The sequence below is a fragment of the Moschus berezovskii genome, chromosome 13 (assembly GCF_049115385.1).
Source record: "Moschus berezovskii isolate FMDL1 chromosome 13, NW_MosBer_1.0, whole genome shotgun sequence".
NCBI lineage: Eukaryota > Metazoa > Chordata > Mammalia > Artiodactyla > Moschidae > Moschus > Moschus berezovskii.
The window spans coordinates 91,094,396-91,114,196 of NC_142472.1; the positions used below are offsets into that span (position 1 = coordinate 91,094,396).

At 38.7% G+C, this 19,801-nt stretch overlaps 2 pseudogenes; both read left to right on the top strand.

Moving 5' to 3' along the window:
• Positions 1–538: 538 nt before the first annotated feature.
• LOC148775893 (olfactory receptor 10AG1-like) lies at positions 539–4,469 on the top strand (annotated as a pseudogene).
• A 4,814-nt stretch (positions 4,470–9,283) lies between these two features.
• Positions 9,284–10,520, top strand: LOC148775894 (olfactory receptor 10AG1-like; annotated as a pseudogene).
• The last annotated feature ends 9,281 nt before the right edge of the window (positions 10,521–19,801 follow it).

The window sequence follows — 19,801 nt, forward strand, 5'->3', positions numbered from 1 at the left end:
AAGATTTATTAAGTGATTACTACATAGTAAGCATATGTTTAAGTAGTTTGCATGTAGTATTAAATCAGGATATATCACAAAAAATTTTTTAAATTATTTAACTAAGTTGTACGACAGTAAAAGGAGTTATTAAAATGTGTTCTCATCCAATACCAAGGGAATCATTTGTTTGTTAAAATTAAATTCTATGCAAATGAATGAGAAAATATTAAAGTAATATTGGCCTGTTTTCTTTTTTATCCTAAAGGAAGCAAGCTTCAGACTGCATTCACCAATTTTAGGTTTTCATTTCCTATTTCAAATTGATTTCATAAACTTGCTCTAAACAGTATTAAATGCATTGTGATATACCTGATTTACATGATATCATAATCCCTACGTCAAAGAAAATTGTCATTTCAGTGGAAATACCAGAAAAATAAACATGAATTATTTTAACAAAAACGAAAGTGGCTCTATTTTGATGAATTATATACTGATTTTCTCTTTGAATTGTATAAAGAGAAGCATTGACAGTTTTCAGAAGTCAGAGAAACCAAAAAATATGTCACAAGATTTGAGGAAATCTTTGAACGTGAGATTGAGTTTAGAATATAAGTACAGTTTGTATAGAATTTGAATAATTATAATATTTCTTACTTTAGAAATGGTTTTATACTGACAATTCTATTTACTATTCATAAAAAGTTTCCATTTGACAGATAAAAAGTTGAGACAAAAATATTTTAATAAATGTGGAACACTCCATTCTTGATATTAAGTTTTGCTTTCTTACTTTTTCTGGCTTTTCTTTGGCATCTTAGTTTCAGTATGCTTTTCAAATGCATTATCCTACCTGAACATCAAGGAATAATTTACAAAGGGGATTAAAAAATGAGAGAAAACCTTACATACATAAACAGCAGATACAATAAAAAGAATAAAACAAATGGCACTTTCTGCAGGAAATGGATGCACCGATCAAATGTAGGTGCATGCTGCTTGCTAAAAGACTGATGATTCATTCAGCAAGCAATTTTAATCAGTATCCAAATACTACACTCTACATTGATTTAAGTATGTGAATAAAATTTGGTAACGGTGTTGGGACAAGGTATTGAAAAAACGAGGCATGATTTCATAGACTCATATATGATGCATCTGTCAGCCACTAGCTTCTGACAATTTAAAAGACTCATTCATAGCATTTTTGCATTTCTGCCAATGACATTTTTATTGACAAAATTGTATGATAATGGAAAAAGTTTTAATATCTTTAGTACTGTAATGTGTAGTTTAAGATATTGTAGATAGTACATATATAAATAGTGTATGGCTTCCCAGATGGCTCAGATGATTAAGAATCTGCCTGCCATGCAGAAGATCTGGGTTTGACATCTGGGTAGGGAAAATCCCCTGAGAAGGGAATGGCAACCCACCCCAGTATTCTTGCTTTTGTATGGACTATTGGTTCTACCCCATGTCTGTCTACATTTTTATTTATTTATGTATTTATTTAATTGGAGGCTAGTTACTTTACAATATTATATTTGTTGGTTTTGTCATACATTGACATGAATCTGCCCCGGGTGTACATGTGTTCCCCTTGCAGCAGAAATCTTGACTTTTGTCCTCACTTAATATCCTTAGAATATGTATTTAGTTGTGCATCTTATTTTCAGTGACTTATTTTCTATTGGCTTTCATAAGTTAACCAAAAATGTTACTCGCTCAGTCGTGTCTGACTCTTTGTGACCCCATGGACTGTAGTCCACCAGGCTCCTCTGTCTGTGGGATTCTCCAGGCCAGAATACTTGAGTGGGTAGCCATTTCCTTCTCCAGAGGATCTTCCCAACCCAGGGATCGAACTGGGGTCTCCTGCACTGTAGGCAGATTCTTTAACATCTGAGCCACTGGGGAATGGCTAAATAAGTTAGCACATAATATGAAAAATACATGTATAACATGCTGAAAACAATGAAGCAATTTACTACTTCTGCAAGAATGAGTAAAAAGAGTATAATTTCTAAATATACACACATGCACGCCCCACGAAAAGTATGCTTGATCTCTAACAGGAAAGAGAGGAAGGAGAGATTTACCTTTTCAGTGGGAATCCATGTTTACACTTTGTAAGTGAAGTGAAGTGAAGTGAAAGTCTCTAGTTGTGTCTGGCTCTTTGTGAACCCACAGACTATACAGTCCATGGAATTCTCCAGGCTAGAATACTGGAGTGGGTAGCCTTTCCCTTCTCCAGGGCATCTTCCCAACCAGGATTAAATCGGGGTCTCCTGCATTGCAGAGAGATCCTTTACCAGCTGAACTATCGGGGAAGCCCAAAATAACCTCCGCCTGAACAGGGACTTGAACCCTGGACCCTCAGATTAAAAGTCTGATGCTCTACTGACTGAGTATCTGGGTTCTTATAACTTGGGGGAAATTCCAAAGAAGCAATCAAATTGATTCATCTTTAATGTATTCTAGAAGTTAATGAATCACATTTAGTGGAAGAATTATATTATGCATTGCCAAAAAAGATCTACAGAAACACCAAAAAAAGCTAGCAATATAGTTAAAATACAAAGAAAAATGCAAAAAAGATGGGAAATCTCAACCTATCTCAGTCACATACGTGACTAACAAAAACACATGCAAAAAAGAAAGAATGAATAAGTTGAATGGGATCATCAGTAAAACAAGAATTGCTGAGGATGTGGGTAATTTAGGAAGATCTCACAGATGAGTTGTGCAAGGTGTCTCATGCAGTCAGTAAGTGACAGGTGAACATTCTAGCTAGCACTGCTTTCATGGACATAAACCTGGATATATTTGCCTCTTACGTCTGGAGTGTTCCTGGGCCAAAAGAATAGCTTAAAATTCCTTTTTTCTCAATGGAGAAATCTGAATAGAACTTATCACTACTGATTTATGGACTTTACACTGAAATACACATGTTTGAAAACTAGCAATATCCCATAATATTATATAGTCAGCTCATCAATTTTATTTATAAGAAAAAAATGAAATATGTAGAATGCCAGTGCCAAACAAGACTTTGGAAATACCACAGGAAAACCAACACTTTAAAGATGAACTATATTCATCCCTAAAACTATTTTAGGTCACTTACAATGTATTTCACCATGCAATCAAATTAACTTTCAATTGATAATAATTAAACACAGAATTGAGAGGTGAAGAGAAAAACACAGGCTGAAAGAGCAAAATAACTATGTAAATGAATTTAACTCAAATTTTTGCATTTTTGAGCTTTCAGATGAAGAGCAAAATTATAATCACATATCTTGAGAAAAAGTGATAATTCATGGCAGAAAATAAAGTTTAAATGGATAACTTTTCTTACAAATTAATTTAATAATGATGAAAAATGTAATTCACAAACTGTTAGACACTTAGAAATTATAGGCTTGTTTTCTAATGGAATTGGAAAAAATGAATGTTGTACCATCTTTTATATAGATAAGGAAACAAAAGCCAAAGAAAGTGAAATAACAGAATAACAGTATCTTTGATTGGATCATTACCACAGATGAAATATGAAGAGAAGAAGCAGAAGACAACATGTCCACAGTGATACAATTTGTACTCCAGGGGTTTTCTGAACTTCCAAACCTTCAAGGGCTATTCTTTGGGGTGTTCTCCATTATTTACATAATAATCTTTATTGGAAACAGTCTTATAATAATACTAACTAGGCTTGACCCTGCACTGCACAAACCCATGTATTTTTCCTGGCAAATTTACCCTCCTTGGAAATCTGTTACGTGTCCATTACTCTCCTAGGATTCTGGTGAACCTTTGGACTCAGGACAGAAGCATTTCTGTGCTGGACTGTGCTGCCCAAATGTGCTTCTTCCTTATCCTTGGAGCCACTGAGCGTTTCCTCCTGGTGGTGATGGCCTACAACCGCTGTGTGGCCATCTGTGACCCTCTGCACTACCCCTGGCCATCACCCCAAAGGTATGCCTCCAGCTGACTGTGGGCTTCTGGGTCAGTGGAATCCCAGTGAAGATAGGGCAAATGTGCCAGATCTTCTTTCTGTGTTTCTGTCATTCGAACGAGATTAACCACTTCTCCTGTGACATTCCGCCCATTCTAAAGCTGGCTTGTGAAGACACTTTTGCACATGAGCTCTCAGTCTATGCAGCAGCTCTGTTGTTTGTTGCTGTATCTTTTATGTTGATCCTTGCCTCCTATAGCCAAATCATTTCCACTATTCTGAGGTCACCAACAGCCAGAGGACAGGCTAAAGCCTTCTCCACATGCTCTTCTCACCTGATGGTTGTGCTTTTATTCTTCGGATCTGCTGACATTACCTACTCAAGACCAAAATCCAGTCATTCTGCAGGAACTGACGAACTGTTCTCTCTGTTCTACACTATGGTGACTCCGATGTTCAACACATGATACACAGCCTTCAGAGCAAGGATGTGATTACAGCTCTGAGAAAATTATTGCTCAAAAAATAATTTGGTGATTTTAATTATAAATGTTTTGCTTGCTAAACAGTTAACAGAGAAAGATTTTCAGCTTCTATCTTCCCTTTTTAAGGAGTTCAGTTCAGTTCAGTCACTTAGTCGTGTCCGACTCTTTGAGACCCCAAGAATCACAGCATGCCAGGCCTCCCTGTCCATCACCAACTCCCGGAGTTCACTCAAATTCACGTCCATCGAGTCTGTGATGCCATCCAGCCATCTTATTCTCTGTAATCCCCTTCTCCTCCTGCCCCCAATTCCCCCAGCATCAGACTCTTTTCCAGTGAGTCAACTCTTCGCATGAAGTGGCCAAAGTATTGGAGTTTCAGCTTTAGCATTAGTCCTTCCAATGAACACCCAAGACTCATCTCCTTTAGAATGGACTGGTTGGATCTCCTTGCAGTCCAAAGGACTCACCACTTCTTTTCTCAGGTGTACTTATGAATACTTTAAAAGACAAATCCACGATTTACTGGGCTTGGATATATACCAGACAAATGAGTCATCAATCCTCCATGCATAAGAATAATCCTTCCTCATGAATTACATAGTAATTTACATATTGAAAAAAATTAAAACAGAATTGAATCAGTTACATTTTTTGGCTTAAATATACTGGAAAATATATGTTTACTTATCTAAATAATTATCTGTATCTCCACACTTGTATTTGTTGGCATTCTTTGATTCTATAGCACAGAAAATGACCACTAGCAGTTGAAAACTGGATGTTTGAAGGAGGGATTGAATGAGTGAATGGGTAAATGAATATTGCTAGTGCCAACATCCTACTGCTAGCAAAAAATATCTAGATTTTTCAGAGAGCTAATAGTATTGGGAGCATATTTGCTTATCTACTATAAACTCACATGAAATTACTCCAATCATAAAACCAAAAAAATAGCATTCATAGACTTTGTTCTCTTCCTAAGTGCATGTTAAAACAGTACCTTCCTACTCATCTTAACTGGTTTACTTTGGACATATTTGCATATTCTACTTAGCAAATTTGATCCAAAATAATTTGCTTTGCATTATTTCATCCATTACATAACTGCATTCTAACTGCTAAATCTATGTCAATTTGAATTTTTAAAAGAAAATATATATGGATATAAAGGTGAAGAAAAGTTTTAGAAGTTGTTTTCAGAATTACCCACAGTCCATACAATTGCATTACATTAGTGTGTCTGGACTCACTTTCCATGTCTTTATCCCCTCCTTTAGTGTTGAAAATTTTAAATCATTGACTGATATAATCACGGAAAGTGAACATATTTTACTAGGATTATTAATGCCCATCTTCCCAATTCCATCCTCAAATTCAGCAACATTAAGAGATGATTTGGTGTAGCCGTCCCTGAGAACTTCTGCTACAGTTTTGAAAATTATTCCATTCTCCAGTTTTAGTTTCAGAGAAGGCAATGGCATCCCACTCCATTACTCTTGCCTGGAAAATCCCACGGATGGAGGAGCCTAGTGGGCTGCAGTCCACAGGGTAGCTAAGAGTCAGACACGACTGAGCGACTTCACTTTCACTTTTCACTTTCATTCATTGGAGAAGGAAATGGCAACCCACTCCAGTGTTCTTGCCTGGAGAACCCCAGGGACGGGGGAGCCTGATGGGCTTCCGTCTATGGGGTCACACAGAGTCGGACACGACTGAAGTGACTTAGCAGCAGCAGCAGCAGCAGCAAAGAGAAAAATAATAAATGAACTTTCCTAAAATGGGTTTGCATCGTATTATTAAAGAGACTCTATATTTGTTAAATTTAAATTTTATAGTAAATGAAATGGAAAATAATAATGAGACATTGAAATGCTTTCATTTTTATATTTACATGCTTATCCTAATGATACAGGCTGCTGAATTATAGTCACAAATTCTAGATTTTTATTTCCTGTCTCCAATTTGATTTTTTAAAACTTGCCTATACTCTAATGCTGGGAGGGATTGGGGGCAGGAGGAGAAGGGGATAACAGAGGATGAGATGGCTGGATGGCATCTCCGACTCAATGGACATGAGTTTGAGTGAACTCCGGGAGTTGGTGATGGACAGGGACGCCTGGCGTGCTGCAATTCATGGGGTCGCAAAGAGTAAGACACGACTGAGCGACTGAACTGAACTGAACTGAATACATTTTGAAGATGGTGTATATATTAATAATAAATCTCACACCAAAGATAAACATTTCAGTGGAAAGGCCAGAAAAAGAAACATAAATTATTTGAGCAAGTACAAAAGTGGCTATGTATGCTGGATCATTTAGTATTTTTCTTCCTGAGTTGTAGAAATAAAAGCATCTAAAGGTTTCCAGAAGTCAGAAACCAGCAGCTATGCTATGAGATTTGAGAAAAGCATATTTGATGAGGTTGAGTTCAGATTAAGTATAATTTGGATGGGACTTGAATAATTGCAATATGTCTTACATTATAAATGATTTTGCATTGATAATTCCATTGATTATTAACAAAATGTTCCATTTGACAAAAAAAAAAAAAGTCAAAGCTAAAAAGGATTTCAGTAAATGTGGAACACCATTCTCAATATCAAATTCTGTTATTCTTGATTTTTCTGGCTTTTTTTTTTTTTGGCACCTTAGATTCAGTATTATTTTCAAATGTACTACCCTACTTGAATAGTAGGAAGAATTGAGAGACAGGACCAAAGAAGAGAAGACCTTACATAAAGAGCAGAGACAATAGAGAGAATCAAGCAGGTGGGATTTTCTGAACGTAGGTGCATGATGGGAGTCAGCCTAAAAAGATTGGGAATTAATTTAAAAAAAAATTTAATCAGTGTTCCAGTAATATACTCTACACTGAATTAAATAGAGAAATGTTATTAGCTTTCTTTTTCTAAGTCACAGAATTCCTCGGCAAGCCCACATCTTTGATGGACTGTTGCTTCTGCCCCATGTGTGTCTACGTTTCTGTAGCTGAAATGTTGATCATTCATTATGACTTAAAACACTTAGATATGGATATAGGTGTGCCTCTGCTTTGCAGTGACTGTTTCCGTGGACATCCAAATTAATTAACACATACCATGAGAGCTATGTGTGAGATACTGAAAATAATGAAATAACTTGATATTTTACAAAAGTGAAAAGAGTGCAATTTCTAAATAGACACACACTCACACACAGAAATATATGCAGAGAAGGCATGGCTGAGCTAGACCAGGAGGGAAGGGTGGCCAGTTTGAATTTTGGGTAAGTACCCTTGCTTACACGTTGAGGACTATTTTGACAAAGTAAGCAACTTGGTTCATTTTAATCATTAATTCAAGAAGTTAGTAAATCACTTTTTGCGGAAGAAACATAATACACATTTCATACAAAGATACACTGATGATCAAATGCTTAAAATCTAGATATAGCAAAGAAAAAAGATGACTTAAAGATGGACAATCTCAACCTAAAGCTTTCACACACATGAACTAACACTCACATAGGGGCAAAAAAAAAAAAAAAAAAACACCAAAAAACAATTAATTAAAGGTATTCAGCAGAATTGTTGCAATTATTGAAGTCCTTTGCAATTTAGGAGTCTCTGAGATAGCTATTGTGGTGGATGTATTTCTTACAATAAGTGTGTAACAGGTGAACATTCTAGTTTTCTAGTTTGAATGCTTTAATGAATATAAATGCTAGATGAACCTGCCTCTTACCCTTATGAGAGTTCCTGGACAGGAAGACCAGCTTAGAATTCTTTGCGCAGAAAAATCTGAATAAAAATTATGAATGCTGGATTTGTAGACACTATATTGATATATACAGTTTTTAAAAATTAAATACCATTCAAAAATATTGAGTGGTTAGCTGATGAATTTTGTTTTACAATAAAACAGCTAAATATGCAGAATGTCAAAGGTAAAAAGACATTGAAAATACAACAGAAAAATATCTCATTTTAAAAAATTAACTATATGTATCCCTAAGACTATTTTATATTGCATGGTTATGTATGGATGTGAGAGTCGGACTGTGAAGAAAGCTGATCGCCGAAGAATTGATGCTTTTGAACTGTGGTGCTGGAGAAGACTCTGGAGAGTCCCTTGGCCTGCAAGGAGATCCAACCAGTCCATTCTAAAGGAGATCAGTCCTGGGTGTTCATTGGAAGGACTGATGCTAAAGCCGAAACTCCAATACTTTGGCCACCTCATGCGACGAGTTGACTCACTGGAAAAGACTCTTTTGCTGGGAGGGTTTGGAGGCAGGAGGAGACGGGGATGACAGAGAATGAGATGGCTGGATGGCATCACCGACTCGATGGACATGAGTGTGAGTGAACTCCGGGAGTTGGTGATGGACAGGGAGGCCTGGTGTGATGTGATTTGTAGGGTTGCAAAGAGTCGGACACGACTGAGCGACTGAGCTGAACTGAAGACATTTAAAAGAGCAAAAAAATTAATTCTGAATTGATAATGAAAAACAGAATGGAGAGGTGAAAAGAATAACACATCAAATGCAAATATCAAGTTATTTCACAAAGGAACTTAAATTCAGAATTTGTATTTTTGAGTGTTCAGACGAATAGCAAAATTACAATCACGTGTCTTCAGAACTAAATAAATATTGTATACACCAGAAATAAACAGATTAAAGTTATTTTTTTAATTTACAGATAGATTTAATAATGGTGAAAAACACACTTTATCACACATTTAAAGCACCTGGTGTTATAGGTTTGGTTTTTATAGGAAATTGAAAAATAGAAAGTTGTAACATCCTGTTTTATAAATAAGAAAACAAGAGCTAATAAAAATGAAATAACACTACCTCTGATTGGATCATTCCCACAGATGAAATATTAAGATATGGAAGCAAGAGACAACATATCCAAAGTGATGGAATTTGTACTCCTGACGTTTTCTGACCTTCCAAACCTTTAAGGGTTATTCTTTGGGGTGTTCTCCATCATTTACATCATTATCTTAACTGGAAATAGTCTCATATTAATACCAACTAGGCTAACTAGGCTTGATCCATGGAGAAGGCAATGGCAACCCACTCCAGTACTCTTGCCTGGAAAACCCCATGGACGGAGGAGCCTGGTAGGCTGCAGGCCATGGGGTCGCCGAGAGTCGGACACTACTGAGCTACTTCACTTTCACTTTTCACTTTCATGCATTGGAGAAGGAAATGGCAACCCACTCCAGTGTTCTTGCCTGAAGAATCCCAGGGACGGGGGAGCCTGGTGGGCTTCTATCTATGGGGTCGCAGAGTCGGACACGACTGAAGTGACTTAGCAGCAGCAGCAGCAGGCTTGACCTAGCAATGCACAAACCCATGTATTTTTTCTTGGCAAACTTTTCCTGCTTGGAAATCTGTTATGTGTTTGTCACTCTCCCTAGGACTCTGGAATCTTTGGACTAAGGGCAGAAGCATTTCTGTGCTGGACTGTGCTGCCCAAATGTATTTCTTTCTACTCCTTAGAGACACTGAATGCCTCCTCCTGGCGGTGATGGCTTGTGACCGCTGCGTGGCCATCTGTCACCCTCTGCACTATCCCCTGGTCATGACCCCAAAGGTGTGCCTCCAGCTGGCTGTGGGCTCCCGGGTCAGTGGAATCCCAGTGTAGACAGGGCAAACGTGCCGGATCTTCTCTCTGCATCTCTGTCATTCGAAGAAGATTCACCTCTTCTTCTGTGACATTTCCCCCATTCTGACGCTGGCCTGCGGGGACACTTTTGCACACGAGCTCTCAGTCTATGCAGGAGCTCTGTTGTTTGTTACTGTACGTTTTATGCTGATCCTTGCCTCTTGCAGCAAAATCATTTCCAACCATTCTGAGGTTTCTAACAGCCAGAGGAAGAGCCAAAGCCTTCTCCACATGCTCTTCTCACCTGTTGGTTGTGCTTTTATTCTTTGGATCTGCTGCTATTACCTACTTAAGGCCCAAATCCAGACATTCTGCAGGAACTGACAGACTCCTCTCTCTGTTCTACACCATGGTGACTCCAATGTTCAATCAAGGATGTGATTGCAGCATTGAGAAAATTATTACTGAAAAAGAGTAATGTGATGAGTTTATTTTAAAATGCTTTAAATGCTGGCCACAGGGTTATCAGAGAAATTTTTAAAGATGTCTACATTTCCCAGTTCAGAAGTTAACCACTTCTTTTTATACTATATTTTTCAGTTCAGTTCAGTTGCTCAGTCATGTCTGACTCTTTGCAACCCCATGGACCTCAGCACGCCAGGACTCCCTGTCCATCACCAATTCCTGGAGTTTGCTCAAACTCATGTCCATTGAGTCCATGATGCCATCCAGCCATCTCCTCTGTCATCCCCTTCTCCTCCAGCCTTCAGTCTCCTCCCTCCCCGCCCTGCCCATCCCTCTGGGTCATCACCTGGGGCTGGGCTCCCTGTGCTGCACAGCAGCTTCCCACCAGCCAGCCATCTCACGCCTTATTGTGTATGTATGCTGATGCTGCTTCCTCCATTCATCTCATACTCTCTCTCCCCCCATGTAAGTCCACTCCCTTCATCTGTGTGTCCATTCCTTTCCTACAAATAGGTTCATCAGTATCATTTTTTTAGATTCCATATATATGTATTACTTAGTAAAGAAATTTTTACAAAATTGTGCATCACTGCTGTCCCAGGAGTTCGATCACTGGTTTTTAATCTTCTCTTTACCAGATGTAGAGCAAGTCATTTAGCTACTATTTTTTCCTTTCATTCTTCTAAAGAACAAAATTAAAATGAGTATGAAGCTTATTTAAAAGCACGTGGCTAGCCATACCATCCCACCAGAAGTGTTGCTGTGTGAAATGAATAAACGTGTTTTTTCACACAGGCCTGAATATGATTTTAAAGAAGAAAATACACATTCATGTTTCACAGTGTTTGGTGGTGGTAGATAGTACCTTTTTAGTAGCTTTTCAGCTGTTGCAGAAGCTCTTTTGTGGTAGGAAATGTTTCTCAGAAGTGCAGGTTTCGGCATTTTAATGTGTGTGTTATGACTGAGCACTTCAGTGTTTAAACAGTGCTTTCCTCTGCTGTGTATGTATTCAATACAACTTCATCTGCTATATGAACTTCTGTGAATAGAATCAACTGTAACTACAGACATATCTCATTAGTACTTTGCAAGAATTTAATATACTCATGGTATCAATGTGAGAGCAGTTAAAGAGGTTTTATTGTAAAGAAAAAAAATTGCATGCTTCTGTAGGTGTGGATTTCATAATTAAAAATCCTATAGCTAGATATTTGACAGCATTTTTGCACAAATATCTACTATTTAAAAAAAAAAAGTTTCATTTTGTCATCCAGTTTGTTGCTACTCCTATATGATTTTAACATTAAAAAACGTTGTTGAACATGCAGGCTTTGCAGATTTTATTCACAATTTGGCTTACAAAGAATATGACCGCATCATCATTATTTGAAATCATGATAAAACCAAAGCCGGGAGAACTATTTACACAGCTTATGATTCAGTTCAATTCAGTTCAGTCGCTCAGTTGTGTCCAACTCTTTGTGACCCCATGGACTGCAGCACGCCAGACTCCTCTGTCCATCACCAACCTCCAGAGCTTATTCAAACTCAGGTCCATCAAGTCAGTGATGCCATCCAACCATCTCATCCTCTATCATCCTCGTCTCCTCCTGCCTTAAATCTTTCCCAGCATCAGGGTCTTTTCAAAGGAATCAGCTCTTAGCATCAGGTGGCCAAAGTATTGGAGTTTCACCTTCAGCATCAGTTCTTCCAATGAATATTCAGGACTGATTTCCTTTAGGATTCACTGGTTGGATCTCCTTGCAGTCCAAGGGACTCTCAAGAGTCTTCTCCAACACCACAGGTCAAAAGCATCAATTCTTTGAGGTTCAGCTTTCTTTATAGTCCAACTCTCACATCCATACATGACCACTGGAAAAACCATAGCCTTGACTAGAAGGAACTTTGTTGGCAAAGTAATGTCTCTGCTTTTTAATATGGTGTCTAGGTTGGTCATAGCTTTTCATCCAAGGAGCAAGCATCTTTTAATTTCATGGCTGCAGTCACCATCTGCAGTGATTTTGGAGACCCTCAAAATAAAGTCTGTCACTGTTTCTATTGTTTCCCCATCTATTTGCCATGAAGTGATGGGATTGGATGCCATGATCTTAGTTTTCTGAATTTTAAGCTTTAAGCCAACTTTTTCACTCTCCTCTTTCATTTTCATCAAGAGGCCCTTCAGTTTTTCTTTGCTTTCTGCCATAAGAGTGGTGTCACCTGAGTATCTGAAGTTATTGATATTTCTCTCAGCAATCTTGATTCCAGCTTGTGCTTCATCCAGCCCAGCATTTCTCATGATGTACTCCGCATATAAATTAAATAAGCGTGGTAACAATATATAGGCTTGACATGCCCCTTTCCCAATTTGGAACCAGTCTGTTGTTCCATGCCCAGGTCTAACTGTTGCTTTTTGTCCTGGATAAATTTCTCGGGAGGCAGGTCAGGTTGTCTGGTATTCCCATCTCTTTAAGAATGTTCCACAGTGTGTTTTGATCTACACAGTCAAAGGCTTTGGTGTAGTCAATAAAGCAGAAGTTGATTTTTTCTGGAACTCTCTTACTTTTTCAATAATCCAACTTTTACCAATTTTATCTCTGGTTCCTCTGCCTTTTCTAAATCCAGTTTTGAACATCTGGAAGCTTATGGCTCATGTACTCCTGAAGCCTGGCTTGGAGAATGTTGACGATTACTTTGCTAGCATGTTAGATGAGTGCAATTGTACGGTAATTTGAACAATCTTTGGCATTGCCTTTCTTTGGGATCGGAATGAAAACTGACCTTTTTCAGTCCTGTGGCCACTGATGAGTTTTCCAAATTTGCTGGCATATTGAGTGCAGCACTTTCACAGCATCATCTTTTAGCATTTGAAATAGCTCAATTGGAATTCCATCACCTCCACTAGCTTTGTTCATAGTGATGCTTCCTAAGGCCCATTTGACTTCGCATTCCAGGATGTCTGGTTCTAGGTGAGTGATCACACCATCGTGGTTATCTGGGTCATGAAAATCTCTTTGTTTAGTTCTTCTGTGTATTCTCGCCACCTTTACTTGATATGCTATGCTTCTAATTAACAATAACTATATTGTTACTGACCTATGGTTATGTTTCAATCTATCTTTCTTTTGAATGTTCAACCAAATATGATAATAAGTTCCTATGACTAAAATTTTATCATTAAGATTAAATAGTTAAATATTTATAAATAGCCTTTCAGGAAGAATGGGTTGTTCTCTAGTCTGGAAAGAATCACTTTCTGGTATTTGAAATATACAACGATTTAAACAATATTGTGCATGTATCATTCAAACAACAGTGACATACAGACATGTTTTGTTTTAACATTAAATTTTACTGTCATCCTCTGTGTGTCCCTGTCTGCAAACTGTATCAATTAGGTGTATGAGAGTGTCTGTGACAAAACAGTGACTCAGGAACGACAAAGACCTCCTGCCAGCATCTAACTGAGATTATTTCTCAACCCATAGGCTGACCATGGCAGTCTAGTTGTCAAAGGTAATTGATTGTTAAATGAGGATAAAAGGTTCAGGGGAATGGCCATGTATAATACCACAGAGATGTTTTCATTAATTGATAGCATTTAAAAACATATTCTATAATATTTTAAATTTGCATGCAAATTAAAATACACTTTTCTGTTGTAAACTTTTTGAGAAGTCTGACAAATCCAGAGTTATGTTACCAAAAACATGGTCAAAATACATAACAGCTTGATAAATCTCCAAAATTCTCATTTTTTATTTCTCTAGTTAATACTCCACCAATTTACTACCAGCATGGGGTCACAGAGAGTCGGACATGACTGAGCGACTGAACTGAACTGACCAGTCCTCTCTCCATATGCCTTTTTGAAAATGTCATATAAATGGAATCATAAAGACTTTTAAGTCTGAATTTTCACTTTGCATAGAGCATTTAGCATATTGCTGCCTGCATCAATATAGTTTGTTTATTTATATTTCTCTGTAGTGTCTCACACTATGTAATATACCAGTGTTTGTTTACTCATTCCTTGGGTGAAGAACACGTGGCCGTTTCCAGAACTTCACTGTTATAGCTGCCCTGAATGTTTGGTAATAGATTTTTGTGTAAATACAAGTTTCCATTTCTCTATAAAGTGGGACTTCTGGATAAATGTATTTTGTAAGTGTGCAATTAACTTTATAATAAACCACCAGCCTTCAGAGAAGCTGTCTCAATTTTCCATTCCTACGAGAAATACACAGAAGTTCACTTGTTCTAAATCATCACCAGCATTAAATATTTTTTGTGCATTGTTTTTTGTTGTTGTTTTGTTTTTATTAGATTTTTTTCAACTATAATGTGTCTAGTGATACTTCATTTTTTAATTTTGATTTTCCTAATCAAACTCAGTAATTTCACACTGAGTTTTTCATGGTGTAATTTGTCATCTCTATATCTTCTTTGATGAATTATCTGTTCAGATTGTTTTCTAACATTTTACTTGTGCTGTTGATTTCTTTATTACGGAGTTTTAAGATTTTTATATATTTATATGTAAATATAAAAAGTATATATGCAGTGTATATGTATTCATATATGTTTATATTCACTGACAAGCTTCCTTGAAAGCTCAGTGGTAAAGAATCCACCTGCCAAGCAGGATATAAGGGTTCAATCCTTGGGTGGGAAAGATCCCCTGGAGAAGGAAATGGCCATCCACTCCAGTATTCTTGCCTGGGAAATCCCATGGACAGAGGAGCCTGGTGGGCTATAGTCCATGAGGTTGCAAATGAGGTTGCAAAAGAGTCAGACATGACTTAGGGACTAAACAACAACAACAATATTCATTAACAGATTACAAAATGAAAGAAAGCCATTATCCAAATATTTTACTGGCAGGAATTAAGCTGATAGAACTGCTCAGCTGCACATGTATGCTATGTTTCATGAAAAGAGACTTGTAACATGGAGTCTGACTCCATATTTGATGTTTGACTGCGGACAGCTTTTAAAGCACACAGTTAAAACAGTTGAAATGGCCCAGTGTAAAATAAAATGGGATCCTCTAAGACTTAAACTCATTATACAAGAACCATTTGAAAGAGAAGGGGAATTGTTTTTTTTTTTTTTTTTTTTTTAAGTAATTGGGGCCAGAAAGCTCCTTCCTCTTCTCGCCTTCCCCTTCCTTCTGTATCTGCACCAGCCTCCGCAGCCTGACCCTGGGGATCAGACTCTCCAGGCAACTTGTGGTGTCAAGGCCTCGGCGAGCCTGCGCAGACCTGTCCGCCCTCAGGCTCCCTGCACACCCCCTCCTGGGGGCTGGCCTTGCACAGCCCCAGCTTCAAGCTGGGGATCATCTGGGAGAGAATGGCCATAAGCTGGATCCTCCTATAGTCGGAGATGATGGGGGCCCTAGCAGTCCTGGCCTCCCCAGGAAGGCAGAAGGACCATTGCTTTGCCTCTGCTCAGGCAGTCTGGGCTCAGAGAGTATAGGCTGGTCCAGAGGCCATCTTCCCAGTCCCAGGGAACAATCTGCAGGGAATAGGGACAAAGGACTCATCCCCCCACCCACCCATCCACCCACCCGGCAGCGAGGAGCCTCACGATGCCCTGGGGCCCTTGGTTTGTGTCCCTGCTTTGTCTTCCACCTTCATCCATCCCCTTTCTCCAGATCAAGTTGATTCAGGAAGGGGGGGGCGGGGATTACCTCCAAACATTTCTCCATTTTACAACCCAGTTAGGCCGGTCCATAAAATGAAAATAATGAATGACACCATATGATCACAACCTTAATGCCATAGCCCCAGTTATGAAGGCTCCATAGGCAATAACAATGAAATTACCAACTTCATTCCATTAGCAAGTATCAAATGTTTTGCAGCCATAGATTTAGCTAATATACTCTGTTCGGTGCCTATTTTGACTGCCTCTCAGAGGAAGTTTGCTTTCACCTCTAAAGGGACACAAGATACTCTGCTTGACTACTCATAGGGTATCTCAGTAGCTCGGCCATCTCATACAATTTTTTCAAGATATTAACTGCATTCAACTCTTTCTGGAAACATGGATATGACATTGTGTATAAATGGATTCAGGCTTCTCTAGTGACTCGGCAGTAAAGAGTCTGCCTGCTGAGCTGCAGGAGATGTCGGTTCAGTCCCTGGGTCAGGAAGATCCCCTGGGAGAGAGTATAGCAATCCACTCCAATGTTCTTTCCTACAGAGTCCCATAGACAGAGGAATCTGGTGAGCTGCAGTCCAGAAGGTCACAAAGAGTCAGACAGGACTGAAGCAACTTAGGACTCATGCACATAAAGGGATTAATTTAACAGATTCATTTAGGACCATGGGAGGAGGTCATCTGGGGAAGGTGACATCTGGTTGACTGGCAAACTGGACCTGGGTGCTCTTCAACCTCTCCTTTGTCTTTAGAATGTACATTCTGTCCAGCATTCCTACAGTGAGAGATATTGTCAAAGTCACAAGAGGTCTTGAGAGAGCAACTTGCTGTTGAGACCACCTGGACAGTGTACATGCTTGAAGTTTGTTAAGACCTCTATATAAATATTTGAATTTCTGACTGGTGGGTATTGAGATCCACTTGTCTCACAGTTTCCCATGAAAAGCCCTATATGTGAGACTATAAGCCATAGTTTGATGCTGATTCTAGAAAGAGTTCAACTTTAATTCAATTGTATTTTACTGACCTGCTGCAAAATTAATTCAACCTATTGGAGTACAAGAGCTTCCCCAGTGGTTCAGTGATAAAGAATTTACCTACAGTACAGGAGACCCAGATTTGATCACTGGGCCAGGAAGATCCCCTGGAGGAGGAAATGGCAACCCATTCCAGTATTCTTGCCTAGAGAATTCTATGGAAAGAGGAGCCTGGTGGGTTAGAGTCCATGGGGTTGCAAAGAGTCAGACATGACTTAGAGACTAAACAACAAGAATATTTGGGTATTGACACCAAGGATGAGAAGAATCAGGACTTTTTGTTTGATGATGGCTTACTAGAACCTGAGAGTCACAGTTTCCTGCACAGAGAGGAGTGTTATCAATTTACCAAGTAGTGGGAGAATTTCTTAAAAGAAAATTTAAATTTCTGAAAGAAAATGTATATACACAGTGAGAAACAGAGTACTAACATACTTGGAAATCTCAACTACACAAAAATCTCTATGAACACTGAGAGTTTATTTTTCAGGACTGACTTAGAGGCATACTAACTAGTTTAGATCGTTGTCTCTGGTGCCATCTATTGTCTGAAAGATGGAAGAATTCTAGGTTCTATGCTACATGGAAAACACTTTTTTAAGCTCATTCCTCTCAAGCAGTGCCAATGTGAAAGAGTATTAGCTAGGAAAGTCTGTTTTCTTAAGGCTGGTTCATGGAGAGCATTTAAATATTTGAGTGAAAGTAGCATATATTTCCAGAGAAGGCACTGGCAAGCCACTCCAGTACTCTTGCCTAGAAAATCCAATGGATGGAGGAGCCTGGTAGGCTGTAGTCCGTGGGGTCGCTAAGGGTCGGACACGACTGAGCGACTTCACTTCCACTTTTCACTTTCACACATTGGAGAAGGAAATGGCAACCAACTCCAGTGTTCTTGCCTGGAGAATCCCAGGGACGGGGGAGCCTGGTGGGCTTCCGTCTATGGGGTCGCACAGAGTCAGACACGACTGAAGTGAATTAGCAGCAGCAGCATATATTTCAAGTTGACTCACTGGAAAAGACTCCGATGCTGGCAGGCATTGGGGGCAGAAGGAGAAGGGGACGGCAGAGGATGAGATGGCTGGATGGTGTCATCGACTCGATGGACATGAGTTTGAGTGAACTCCGGGTGTTGGTGATGGACAGGGAGGCCTGGTGTGCTGTGATTCATGGGGTCACAAAAAGTCGGACATGACTGACTGACTGAACTGAACTGAACTGAGCATATATTTTCCTAATGACCTCCTTTACCATATTAGTTGCAAGTTCCAAACCAAAGATCCTTAATTCAAACCCTTTTGACCTTGTCACTTTTCATCCAATTCTTTGCTTTTAAAAATTCAATGCATCAATAAATCCATTCAATTAGTTGCTAATTTATATGCATTTTTCAATTCTAACTTATTTTCTAAGGTTTCCAATCATTTGCTGAATGTCTCCCAACTTTTGTCATTTTCATTGTTTATGGACAATTTTCTTTAGGATGTTTTTAGAATTATTTTAAAATTCTTGCTGGCCAACTCCAATTTTGGTTCAATGTGTGTTTGCTTTTGGCACTTTCCCTCTTGTATGGGCATGAAATCTTTCCTGTTATCATGCTTAGTAATTTGTTTATTACATGCCATACAGACTACAAATATGTTCTACAGGATTTCTCAAATCAATCAATGAAGCTTCAATTATTTTTCTGATGCTATTAAGAGCGATAAACTTCATTCAATAGAAAACTGATTCTTTAGGTTTTGGCAACATGTACTGTAACTGGAAAAGGTCAGTCTTCATTCCAATCCCAAAGAAAGGCAATGCCAAATAATGTTCAAACTACCACACAATTGCACTCATCTCACACGCTAGTAAAGTCATGCTCAAAATTCTCCAAGCCAGGCTTCAGCAATATGTGAACCGTGAACTCCCAGATGTTCAAGCAGGTTTTAGAAAAGGCAGAGGCACCAGAGATCAAATTGCCAACATCCACTGGATCATGGAGAAAGCAAGACAGTTCCAGAAAAACATCTATTTCTGCTTCATTGACTATGATAAAGCCTTTAACTGTGTGGATCACAATAAACTGTGGAAAATTCTGAAAGAGATGTGAATACCAGACCACCTGACCTGCCTCTTGAGAAACCTGTATGCAGGTCAGGAAGCAACAGTTAGAACTGGCCATGGAAAAACAGACTGGTTCCAAATAGGAAAAGGAGAACGTTAAGGTTGTATACTGTCAACCTGTTTATTTAACTTATATGAGAGTACATCATGAGGAATGCTGGGCTGGAAGAAGCACAAGCTGGAATCAAGATTGCTGGGAGAAATATCAATCACCTCAGATAAACAGATGACACCACCCTTATGGCAGAAAGTGAAGAGGAACACAAAAGCCTCTTGATGAAACTGAAAGAGGAGAATGAAAAGGTTGGTTTGAAGCTCAACATTCGGAAAACAAAAATCATGGCATCTGGTCCCATCACTTCATGGGAAATAGATGGGGAAACAGTGGAAACAGTGACAGACTTTATTTTTTTGGGATCCAAAATCACTGAGGATGCTGACTGCAGCCATGAAATTAAAAGACACTTACTCCTTGGAAGGAAAGTTATGACCAGCCTAGATAGTATATT